Here is a 13,323-nt window from a genome sequence, read left to right as displayed (position 1 = left end):
TAGGTTTTCATCAGATTTTAATCAATGTTTAATTTGTCTCTACCTGATGAGGTTAAATTTATGCATTTAATTAAGATATTTTTAGAGATGTACTTTTTTTTTTTTTAAAGCTTTTTATTTTCAAAATATATGCATGGGCAATTTGACAACATTGACCTTTGCATAGCCTTGTGTTTCAGATTTTCTCCTCCTTTCCCCCATCCCTTCCCTGAGATGGCAAGCAATCCAATATATGTAAAACATATTAAAATATGTTAAATCCAATATGTATAAACATATTTATATAATTCTCTTACTGCACAAGAAAAATCAGATCAAAAAAAGAAAGTAAATAAGTAAGAAAACAAAATGAAAGGGGATAACAAAAAGAGTAAGAATGTTATGTTGTGATCCACATTCAGTTCCCACAGGCCTCTCTCTGGGTGTAGATGGCTCTCTTTGTCACAAGATCATTGAACTGGCAGCAGTCATCTCATTGTTGGAAAGAGTTATGTTCATCAGAATTGATTGCCATGTAATCTTCTTGTTACCATGTACTATGATCTCCTGGTCCTGCTCATCTCATTCAGCATCAATCCATGTAAGTCTCTCCAGGCCTCTCTGAAATCATCCTGCTGATCATTTCTTATAAAACAATTATATTCCATAAAATTCCATTATTCAGCCATTTTCCAACTGATGGGCATCCACTCAGTTTCTAGTTTCTTGCCACTACAAAAAGGGCTGCCACAAACATTTTTGCACATGTGGGTCCCTTTCCCTCCTTTAAGATCTCTTTGGGATATAGGCCCCATAGAAACACTGCTGGATCAAAGGGTATGCACAGTTTGATAACTTTTTGAACATAGTTCTAAATTGCTCTCCAGAATGGTTGGATGTATTCACAATTCCACCAACAATGCATCAATGTCCCAGTTTTCCCACATCCCCTCCAACATTCATCAGTATCTTTTCCTGCCATCTTAGCCAATCTGAGAGGTGTATAATGATAAAGAAATGTACTTCTTTTTTTTTTATTTTTATTTAATAATTACTTTATATTGACAGAATCCATGCCAGGGTAATTTTTTTACAACATTATCCCTTGCACTCGTTTCTATTCCTAGAGATGTACTTCTTAAAAAATTATTCTGACATGGTGAAATATCTCAAATAAACAATTTTAAAATTTGCATTTAACATTTACATTAAGCTTTATAATACACCACAAACAAATAATTACTATAACATAAACTTATAGGAATTAATTATTTTATCTGGAAGTTGGAAAAGGCCTTTAAAAAAGACACTGATTTTAAACTGGATAATCCCTTAAAGACTCTATAGGACAAATTACAGATTAAACTGCATTTAGAATACAAGGAGACTTGATGTAATATAACCTCAATCAGCATTAATTGTCAATCAACCTCACATTTTCGAATTTGGTCATGATGCTCATTTAATAAGCACTTTTGTATCTTGAGTGCCAGATGTCTCATGTAGTTGTTTAATCCTTGGAAACATTTACCCTTAGATGGTATGAAAAAGATCTCATTCTCAAGGCAGCTTTGAAAGGGTCTTTTCTCAATAGATCTGTTTCTATGGTTCTGGAACACTTCTCAGAATTCTCGGAATTTCTGCTAAAATCGACTAGTGCCAAAACTTAATAAAATTCAGTGCAACTTCCTCAATTTGGTTTTTATAATAACTGAGTACAATTTTATATGTCTTTCCTTCATCTAATTTTGAGAACTTATTATATTTAGAAAGCTAATCATATGTGTATATGTATATATGTACATATGTATAAAAATTAAATGACTTTTGTATTTTTGTCTTAATTCTCATATAATCCTGAAAGACTAAAAATATATGAGTGTAAGAACCCACATGAGATTTTGTAATTCATTTCCCAGGTTTTAAGATGTTTTTACAATAGGCATAGAGCTTCAACCAAAAGTTAAATATGGGTGTAAATAAGGGTCTTACTCTCTCTCTCCAAATTTTGGATGATGAAAAATCAAAATGTTTTATACTTTATTTCTACAAAATTGGACTATTGTAGCTACTGGATAAAATTAACCAGAACTTTCTTATTAAAAAGTGCAGTTTTATTCTGTTTGTATTGTTTGCCTATGAGAAAGTAAGTGGCAGGCCCAATTTTATTCATTGGATCTTTCATGCTTGCATTTAATTTTAATAACTCAAAGATGTTTCAATGGTAGTCTGTTAATGAGTAGAGTATTACAAAAACTTTCAGTTTACTTACCCTGATTGTAGAAATTTGCTATAAAGGAAAAAGGGACAGTTATGATATTATCAAAATTGCCTTCTCAAGGACATAGACAAGCCTGACACAAACAGGCACAAGTCACATCTGCCAGTCAATCCTGTAAAAAAAAAAGTTCCAGATTTTTCATGGGTGTAAGCCAAGTTCACAATTAACCAGGTGGGAAAATTTTCTATTCAGAAAGGAAATAACAAAATTGAGAAACTGAATTAAGAGGGTCTTACTTTACCAGTCAATCCCCTTAACTTTTCTCTGATGTCAGATATCTACCTGTACAAGTTTTCAGCCTGTCCTCCCTTTGGAAAGCACATGTCATTTCCCTTGGATAGTGGACTATTGGCTTCATGACAATTCAGATAGTGATACATGAAAATAAGATTCAGAACAATATTAAAGTTCAGTCCCATGAGATTTTATCTCAGTTAGCAAAATTTCACTAATCATAGTTTAGTGCTGAATTATTGCTTTTTTATTTCATCTCTTAATAAATATAAAAATATTTTATTGATTCTTTATCTAAGAATAACTACATTCTAAAGTTTTATACATCATGTGTTCACACACACAATAGTTATTTCAAAAATGTAACTTCACTATGCACTAATTATTTACAGATTATACTCTCATGATTTTAAAAATGAACTTGGATAAATCTCTCTATTTTAAGTAAATTTGCAGTTTTTCCACTTTGGCTGGGAGAGGTTCTACTTCCTCAAACTGCAACACTACAAACTTTTACAACATGCTGGCCACAGGATTGTTAAAATTTCATAATCCTTCTCTAGTAGAAAGTTCCAAGGAACCTTATATATAAGGATATATATATATATAAATCCTCATAAACTATCTTTATATATAAGGAGATATATCACATATTATATCTCCTTATATAGATATATATAGATAGATATATAGATGATATCTATCTCCTTATATATAAGGATAGTTTATGAGAATTTCACTATTTTTTCAGCAGAAAGTTATTGTTGTTGCTATTATTATCATCCAATTTAAAGCAAAATATGCCAATTAAGTATTTAACAATTTTCAAGCACTTTTAAAATATTCTTCTAACACAATCTTATAACATCCAGATTAAAAGAGGGAAATATGGTATATCAGCATTTCAACATATCAAATTTCATAGAAAATTTAGAGTATGATTCATCCAAGTGCATTTGATACAGAATGAATGTCTTAATTTATCAGTCCTGGTATTCCACACCATTCACATCAAAACCCAGCACAGAGTAATCTAGTATGGCTAGTATTTAATATTTATATAGAGATGACCACATTAAGGGTTTTCTGGATTTTTAATGCTTAATTTAAAGCATTTTAGGGCTTTTCTCACTTGTTACTTGAATTTCTTAAATATAGCACTTAAATGTATCTCTCATGAGATTTTATAGGTGGTTTCAGAGTTTCCTAAGCAATTGTCCCTTAAGAAATCCTCCTCAGGGGCTCAGGAATTCATGTAGGGATTCATCATAAGAAAAGAATAGCACATAGGCAAATCAGTTCAGAGAAACACATACATATGTATGTACATATAACATTTTAAAGTTTTTATATTTAATTTTTCAATAATACATACAATTTTTTAATATTTATTTTGAAAAATTTAAGTTTCCAATTCTCTACTTCCTTCCCCTCTCACCATCCTTGAAAGGCAAGAGATTTGATAGAGATTATATATGTGCAATCATGCAAAACATATTTCCATATTAGGCATGTTGTGAAAGAAAACATGTATCAGAATGAAAGCAAAAAAAAGAAAGCTTTTAAAAAAATATGCTTCAATCTGCATTCAGACTCCATCAGTTCTTTCTCTGGAAGCAGATAACACTTTTCATCATATGTCTTTCAGAATTGTCTTGGATCATTGTAGTGCTGAGAATAGCTAAATTATTCACAGTTAATCACTTTACAATATAGTTATTGTGCATGTTCTCCTGGTTCCATTAACTTCATTTTGCATCAGTTCAGAGAAATCTTATTGTAATTTCCAACTACAGTGTCTTTTGAAATCAATTAAAAGGCAACTATATAAATTTTTCTTTAAGCCCCACTTCTTTGGAAGATTTATTTTCTTCTTCTTTTTTATTTTTTTGAAAATGTAATGCTAGTGCATAGAGTCCAAGGCCTTGTTTTCAGTTTCTCTGTCTAAGCGCCTGAGGGATATTCCTACTTGTAGAAGAGATTGTTCTGCTTGCAATAAGGTTTTTTTAATTTGCTGGAGAAATGAATTTTCTGCTTCCTTTTGCAGGAGAAACTGTTCTATCCTTAATAGAGAATCTTCTATAATTTGAAGAGATTGTTCTACCTGTGACAAGAATTTCATTTCCTGCTGGTGAGAGTCTCCCATTTAAGGGTTTATCTTGGTTTGAATAAATTTGAGTTGAAGTTAAGGAGAAGTCTGACCTCTGAGATAGTTCTTCTCAGAGAAGTCTCTCGGTGAGAAATCTTACCAGATTAAAGGAGTTCCTCAGAGAGGGCTGCCTTGGGGTCTGGGGTCTCTTTTCTTACCATCTGCCTCGCTTGCCAGTTGTCATGACTGAAATCTGCAATAAAAATAAACTGAGGCAATAAATTTTAAAAAATGATCAATTTATTAGCAAAGCTTGCAATTGCTTTAAAAAAATGGCATCTAAGGCTCCTCAGTCACCAAGGACACACTGTGAGGGCTAACAGAGCATCTTTCTAATCATTAATGAGGTTCATGGCAAGTTTATAATAATTGGGGGCAACATAGGTGTTGCTTGTTACTGATTGGCTGATCAATCAGAACAGAGAAATTGAGGTTGAAACAGAGAAATTGTGTATGGAACATTTGTATATAAGGAAGTTGTGGTTGAGCTAGGAACTTTGTATCTGGAACATTCTAGTTTGCCCAGAATGTTCTGCCCACAAACCCCTTGTCTCAATCTTGTGGTGGGCACATTCAGAGAATAGAGTGCTTGTAGTCTGTGTTCCCTAGTTTACCATAATATACATAATTCGCAAGAAGCTTGGCACAAAATGGAGGACAATCATTGATTTGGAATCCAATTATAATTTCACACCCCAGCAAATGTAAAGCGATGGTATAGTGGAAAGAGTTTGAGAAATAAAATTTGAGGATCTGGATTTGAATCCTGTCTCCTTCCAGGAATTTCTTCCATGTGGTCTTGGTTTCTTCCTTTGTAAGACAATGGGGTTTGGATCATATAACTTCTGAGATCTCTTCCAGCTTTAAATCTATGATACTGGGATCCTAGAATCATGAAATCCCCAAGGATCAAAAATTTCAGGTCACCCAAAGGTTAGTAGAGACCTCCATAGCATAAACCTGCTATAGTCTATTAGCAAGGACAAATCATGTATATAGAAGAGATTATAAAAATGATATACGACTAGAAAAGGAGATAGCTGATTTTGTAGCAAGTATGAAGGATAATTAATGGACAGACTTCAAGATATCTTGGTACCCACTTACTATCAAGAGATCTAGTGGAAGATCCTCCACATTTTGGGTAGATCTACCTGTAAAGGATTTATGGGAGGACATGGACAAGAGGTGCAGAGAATGGCTTGCAGTTTGTATCTTTGGAAGGAGTTTCCACATCAGTGAGGTCACAGATCAAATGAAAGATTCATTCTCTCCCTCTTGAATTATGTGGTATTACTTTGCTTATACTAGGGAATCTTCATTTTTTTTTTTTTTTTTTTTGGTCCCGGAACCCTTTCAATCTGGCGGCCCTTCTCAGAAGAATGTTTTTAAATATACAAAATAAGCAACATAAGAAACCAATTCTATTGAAATAAATATGTAATTTTTTCCCATTCAAGTTCACAAACACCCCTGAAATCTATCCATGGATCCAGCCCCAGTAGAATATAAACAGGATGTTCCAGTAATACTTAACAACCCTCTTTAGCCACCACCCCTTCATTCTCATGACACACTTTAAAGTTTAATCTACATCGTAGCATTTTTCCATCATTTTCTAAAGTCTACATAATCAGCAAAACAATAAACCAAGCCCTGATATGTAATGCTTGTGAATTTCTAAGGTAGAAATGCTCACACTTAATATTTATCAACCAGCTTTCTCTAGATAATTTGAGCTGACTTCAGTATGCCCTCAAATATAAGTTCCTTGAGGACAGGCACTGTTTTTTGACACTATATCCCCTGATTGCATTGAACACCTAATTTGTGTCAGCCACTACAAGGTATACAAAAAGGTAAAAGTCTGCCTTCAAGAAATATACTCTTTAAAGGGTAATATTTAAGAAATTAAAAAAAAAGGAAATTAAGTAGTAATTAAAGGTTTAAATAAGAATTCAGGTAACAATAGAAGAAAGGCTGCAAGACAGGGGATAATTTAACATCAAATAAATTATAAAGACAGCATACAAAGAAAAGCTCCAAGCGACATAAAGAATTAAATAAACAAATTAGAGGAACATGAAAAGAATTACTTGTCAGATCTATGAACAGAAAAGTTTATAACTAAACAAAGGCTGGAGAGCACAGAAAGTGAAATGGACAGTATTGATTACATAAAATTTGAAGTTTTTTGACACAAAAAACCCAATGTAGATAAATTTAAAAAGAAGCAGATAATGGAGAAAATCTTTGCAATAAGTTTCTCTTATAAAAACCTTTTTTTACTATGGCATATATGGAATTGATTTAAATTATAAGACTAACAACCATTCCCCAACTGACAAATGGTTAAAGAATTTGAATAGGCAATTTGAGAGCAAGATATCTGAATTATCAAAAGCCATATTTTTAAAATGTTCTAAATCACTATTAACTAGAGAAATGAAAATTAAAACAGTTCTGAAGTATTACTTCACACACATTTGATTGGAAAATGACAAATGTTGAAGAGACTGTGGGAAAACGGTATAGATAAATATTGGTGTAACTGGGAACTGTTCTAGCCATTCTGAAAAGCAACTTGGGACTATCTCCAAAAAATGTACTAAACTATGTATACTCTTCAAACTAGCATTATCACCATTGTTAGATATATTCCAAATAGATCAAAGAAAATAAAAAGAACTCATGTACTTATAGCAGCTCTTTTTGTGGTGGCAAAGAATTAGAACAGTGGGGATACTCACCAAGTAGAGAATGGGTAAACAAATTATAATATATAAATGTGGCAGAATTAATATAAAGTGAAATGAACAGACCAAAAAAAATTTTTTATACAACAATATATAAAAACAATCAATTTAAAAGATTTAAGAACTGTGATTAACAAAATTACCAACCACAACTTCAGAAAATTCATGATGAAACATATTACTTGACTCCTGATAGAAAGATAATGGATTTGGAGTATAGATTAAAGACATAGTTTTTGGACATGACTAGTGGAGGAATTTTGGCTTGATTTTACATATATTTAACAAGGACTTTTTTCCCCCAATGATAGTGTGGAAAGGAGGAGAAAGAAGAGAAGAATTTTGGTTAACTGAAAAAAGTAAATTTAGTGAAGAAGAATTATAGATGTACAATGGAAAAAGCTGTGACTTTTGTCATAATTGAAATCTGCCATTAAAAAAAAAAAAAAAAAAAAACAGAGGCAGCAAAGTTCAGAGTATTTTTCAATTATTAGCAAGACTAGCAACTGATATAAACTGTGTCCCCCTTGATCTTTGTGGGGTATGGACCTTGGCTAGAGAAACCCTAAAAATCTCAAATCTCTCCTGACCTCTAGGAGGGTCCCCATCCTCCTGTTTATAAGGGAAACTCCCATAGCGATCTCCACCTACAATTCAATTGGAGATCTTGGTCTGGGGCATAATCACCACCCTTTATTGAATTGAAAATTAGTCCCTCAAACTCATCTAGAAATTGCTCCCTAGTTTAGGGCCACAAAAACTCAATATAGTCAAAGGCTGAGACCCCAAACCTTTGCCAATTTCTAATCAGAAAAGCCCATTGAGGAAGTTATTTCTCAGTGTAAACCCATCTTTGCTAAAAACCTACCTTTGCTAATCCCTTTGGAACTAGCCCTCTGGGAAGTTATTTCTCAGTGTAATAAACCTATTTGTTGAGGTGTGAGAAATGAGGATTGAGAGATCCCCTAGGCTTTGTTGTAGGCTTTGCAAAAGAATTCACAATCCTGAATGAATGCAGTAGAGATTTGTGGCAAAAAAATGGGTTTATTACACTGAGAAAACAACTTTCTCAGCGGGCCAAATCCTGAAAGGATTTGTAGCAAAGGTTTGGGGTTTCAGCCTTTGATTATATTGGGGTTTTGTGGCCCGAAGCTAGGGAGCAATCTCCAGATGAATTTGAAGGACTAATTTTCATTTTAATAAAGGGTGGTAATTATGCCCCAGGCTAAAATCTCCAATTGAATTATAGGTGGAGATCACTATGGGAGTTTCCCTTTTGAACAGGAGGGTGGGACCCCTTCCAGAGGTCGAGAGAGGTTTGACATTTTTAGGGTTTCTCTAACCCAGGTCCATCCCCACCAAAGATCAAGGGAGGACACAGTTTATATCACAACTGCCAATAAATGATGCCCAAAGTTCCCAATAACCAAGTACCCCATAGAGAGTTTACAGAATTTTCTTATAATCAGTAAAGAAGAATTGAGGCAAATTACAAAATCTTGAAAAACATAGATGTTGATTTAGCATAAATGGTACTAATCACAAATTGTATCAGTTTACCACAAAGGGAGTTAACATATCCTGAGGCATCTTGAATAAAGGTAAGAATAAAGCAATCATGATTGGAAATAAATTAGAAATAAGCCATTTATTTCTTGGAATTGGGAACTCCTAGTGGTAAACACTACTTTTCTCTGATTTGGATAAGTATTACTCAAAATGATTGGGTAATTGATTGATTGGATAATCAATCATTGGGTAATGACTGATAATCAACTGACAATATCAGTATCTTAGTTTAGTATCATGTGAAAAGTTTATAAATTTCCATGGGTCTAAATGCGAAATTAACTCTGTTACATTTAAAAATTAAGATAAAGTGAGGCACAAAGGTTTAAGGATTATCAGTATATTAGTAGAGGATGAATCTACCAACAAAGTGGGTCAATGGATATCTCTATAATGCCAGAAATACCAAGTAAAGGATGACAAGGTATTTTGTAACAATTACAAGATGATGAAGCAAAATTTTTTAATTATATAAAGGTGTCTTCTTTTAATTGGCTGTCTATGACATAGGCAGAATTGAGATTACATCATTAGGATCTTTTCTGAAACCTCCTTAACCACATCTAAGACATGTGCTTTGAAGTACAATTCAAAGCTTCTCAGGTTATAGGAATTGAGATTTGACCTTTTTGATTAATTGATTTTCTCTGGAAAATGCATGATAAGTGGTATTGTGAAGGTGGAGATACAAGTTATAATATAAGAATTATAAGGTAAGTGACTTGAGGTTATCTGAGTAAAACTTATAGCAAAAGGTAATATTAAATTTACTTGAATAAGCATTAAAAACAGAAGTAGAATCAATTTTCAATTTCAAAACTCACATAAAAAAGGGGAACTTTGACTCAACACAGAAAAGGGGAAGTCTTAACAAAAAAATTAGATTCACGAAAGTGAAAAAGTAAACTCCAAGAAATTACTAATATAAACTAGTTTAATTAAGTTTAATCATTCATAGCAAGCCTTAGTTAAAAAATCAAGTGTGATTTTATAGATTGAACACAATTCCCAACTTGCATTTCTCAGTATGAAGTTTAAAAAAAAAGTAAAAAATTGGTTTGAAGCCTAACTTTCTTATTTCCAGGATAAATTTGGGCAAGTGATTTAATGTCTCTGAGCCTCAGTTTTATAATTTGTAAAATGAAGAATAGAGTTGGGGGGTCAGACAACTATCTAGGAGATTACATGTGTCCCTTTGCTGGCACTGGGGGCAAGATTTTATTACATTGCCCCTACTTGGTTCCAGATTGCAGGCCTGAATAGCAGTCCTAGAGCAAAGAGGAGCACTAGCACATCAGAATTTGTGGCCCCAGTTGAGTGGAGACCCTGGTCATAGCTCTAGGGCAGAAAGGAGTGTTTGTAATCCCTCACAAGATTGATAAGATAAGAGCACAGACTAAGAGAGTAGTAAACATGTCTCTCCTTAAATCATACTATTTTGGAAGAACTAAAAACTTACAAAAATCTAGAACTAACTCTGAAAATAACTGCACAAAAAACCTAAAGCTTGGGAAAGTGCACCACTTCTATCCTGTAAACAGAATCCCCACTTTAACACAAAGTTAAAAGTCAAGAAATAAACTGGAAAAAAGAGCAAACAACAACAACAACAACAAAAAAACAAAAACAACCTCTGACTATAGTTACTACAGTGACAAGGAAGATCAAAATATACCCTCAAGAGAAGATAACAAAGTAAAAATTCCTATATCCAAAGCCTAAAAGAAAAATGTGAATTGGTCTTAAGTATGGAAGAGCCCAAGAAGGATTTTAAAAATCAAGTAAAAGAGGTAGAGGAAAAATGAAAGAGAAATGAGAGTGATGCAAGAAAATCATGAAAAAGAGTCAATAACTTGATAAAAAAGACACCAAAATATTGACTGAAATAATGCTTTAAAAAACAGAGTAGGCCAAATGGTAAAAGAGGTACACATGTCCATTGAAGAAAAGAATGCCTTGAAAAGCAGAATTGGCCAAATGGAAAAAGATATAGAAAAAAATTTAATGAAGAGTACTTCTTAAAAAGTAGAACTGACCAAATGGAAAGTGACATACAAAAACTCATTAAAGAAAATAATTTCTTAAAAGTTAGGATTAGGCAAATGGAAGCTAACGACTTTATGAAACATCAAGAAACAATAAAACAAAATCAAAAGAAGGAAAATAGAAGAAAGTGCAAAATATCTCACTGGAAAAAAGAATTGATCTGGAAAACAGACTTAGAAAAAGATAATTTTAAAAGTATTGAAGGCATGATTAAAAAAAAAAAAAAAAAGGAGCCTTGACATCAATTTTCAAAAAATTATCAAGGAAAATTATCCTAATATTCTAGGGCCAGAGAATAAAATAGACTTCAAAAGAATCTATTACTCATCTCCTTAAAGATACACCAAAATGAAAACTCTCAGGAATGTTGTAGCCAAAATCCAGAGCTCCTAGGTCAAGGAAAAAATATTACAAGCATCCAGAAAGAAATATTTCAAATATTATAAACCACAGTCAAAATAACACAAGACTTAGCAGTTTCTACATTAAAAGATAGGAGGTTTTGGAATATGATATTCCAGAAGGCAGTGGAGCTAGGAATATAGCTAAGAACTCTATAAAAACTGAGTATAATCTTTGAGATAGGGTGGGGGGAAAAGGGGAAGAATGGATATTCAATGAAATGGAAGATTTTCAAGCATTCTTGATGAAAAGAATAGAAATTTTTTACTTTCAAATATAAAACTCAAGAAAAGCATAAAAAGGTAAACAGAAGGGGCAGCTAGCTAGGTGGTACAGTGGAAAGAGCACTAGCCCTGAAATCAGGAGGACCAGAGTTCAAATCTGACTTTAGACACTTAACACTTCCTAGCTGTGTGACCCTGGTTTAACCCCAGTTGCCTCTGGGGACAAAAAAGGTAAACAGGAAAGAGAAATCACAAGAGTTTCAATAAAGTTAAATTATTTAAATTCCTATGTGGGAAAATGATACTTGTAACTCCTAAAATCTTTTTCATGACTAGGGCAATTATAAGGAGTATTCATAGATAGAGGGCAGAGGTATGAGTTGAAAATCATGGTCTGGTTATCTAAAAAATAAAATTAAGGGGAGAGAAAAATAAATGCACTGGGAGAAGAGTAAAGGGAGAGTTAGAATGGAATAAATTATCTCAAATAAAAGAGCTTTTACAGTAGAGGGGAAGATGGGAGAGGTTGTCAGAAGAAAGTGAACATTACCCTCATCAGAAGAGGGAATAACATACACACAATTGGGTATGGAAATCTATCTACAAGAAAGTAGGAGGGAAGGGGATAACAGAAGTATGTGTTTGGGAGGAGAAAGAACAAAAGACATATTGCACATAGGTAAAAGACAGAAGCAAAACATTTTTGAGGAAGGACAAAGTGAAAGGAAAAAGAGTTCAATAAACATGGGAAAAGGATGGAAAGAAATACACAATTAGTAATCATAACTAAGAAGAAAATTATACAGCAAGTTTCTCTGATAAAGTCCCCATTTTTCAAATATATGGAGAACTGAGTCAAATAAAATATAAAAATAAGAGCCAATCCTCAAATGATAAGTGATCAAAAGATATGAACAAGCAATTTTAAGATGAAATAATCAAAACTATAATCATATGAAAAAATGCTTTAAATCAATATTGATAGAGAAATACAAAGTAAAATAACTTTAAAAGCTACCACCCCATACCTATAAATTGGCTATGACAAAAAAGGAAAATGACCAATGTTATAATGGATATGGGGAAATTGAGACACAAATGCACTGTTGGTGAAAATTGTATGTTGATTCAACCATTCTTTAGAGCAATTTGGAATTATTTCCGAAGTGCTATAAAATCATGTGTACTCTTTGACTAAGCAATACTACTACTAGGTCTATATCCCAAAGAGATAAAAAAGGAAAAATACTTATACATACAAAAAATATTTATAGTGGCTCTTTTTGTGGTGGCAAAATTTTGGAAATTGAGAGGATGCTCATTAATTGGGAAATGGCTGAATAAATCATATATAATTGTGATAGTGAGCTATAAGAAATGATGAGCAAGATGCTCTCAGAAAAACTTAGGAAGACTTACATGAAATTGTTCAGCAACAGCAATATTGTGTGATGATTAACCGTGAATAACTTAGCTATTCTCAGCAATGCAATGATTCAAGACAATTTCAAAAGATTTATGACAAAAATTGCTCTCCATCTCCAGAGAAATAATGAAGTTTGAATTCAGATCAAAGCATACTTTTTATTTGTTTTCTTTATTTTTCTTGAGTTCTTAATGTTATTGAGGATTGGAGGAGTCTATTTTCTAACATAACTATCATGAAATATGTTTTGTATGGAT

General features: G+C 32.8%; 1 long non-coding RNA gene across 1 annotated transcript in view; it reads right to left on the bottom strand.

The window, feature by feature from the left end:
* Positions 1-3,523: 3,523 nt before the first annotated feature.
* LOC127548838 (uncharacterized) overlaps positions 3,524-13,323 on the bottom strand; it is a 29,624-nt gene continuing 19,824 nt past the window's right edge. The window contains exon 4 of the long non-coding RNA XR_007950474.1: positions 3,524-4,836. This is a non-coding gene — a long non-coding RNA (uncharacterized LOC127548838). The remainder of the gene's footprint in view (positions 4,837-13,323) is intronic.

Source organism: Antechinus flavipes, chromosome 2 (assembly GCF_016432865.1).
Source record: "Antechinus flavipes isolate AdamAnt ecotype Samford, QLD, Australia chromosome 2, AdamAnt_v2, whole genome shotgun sequence".
NCBI classification, from domain to species: domain Eukaryota; kingdom Metazoa; phylum Chordata; class Mammalia; order Dasyuromorphia; family Dasyuridae; genus Antechinus; species Antechinus flavipes.
The sequence above is the reverse complement of the archived record's forward strand: the minus strand, read 5'-3'. Positions and strand labels throughout refer to the sequence as shown.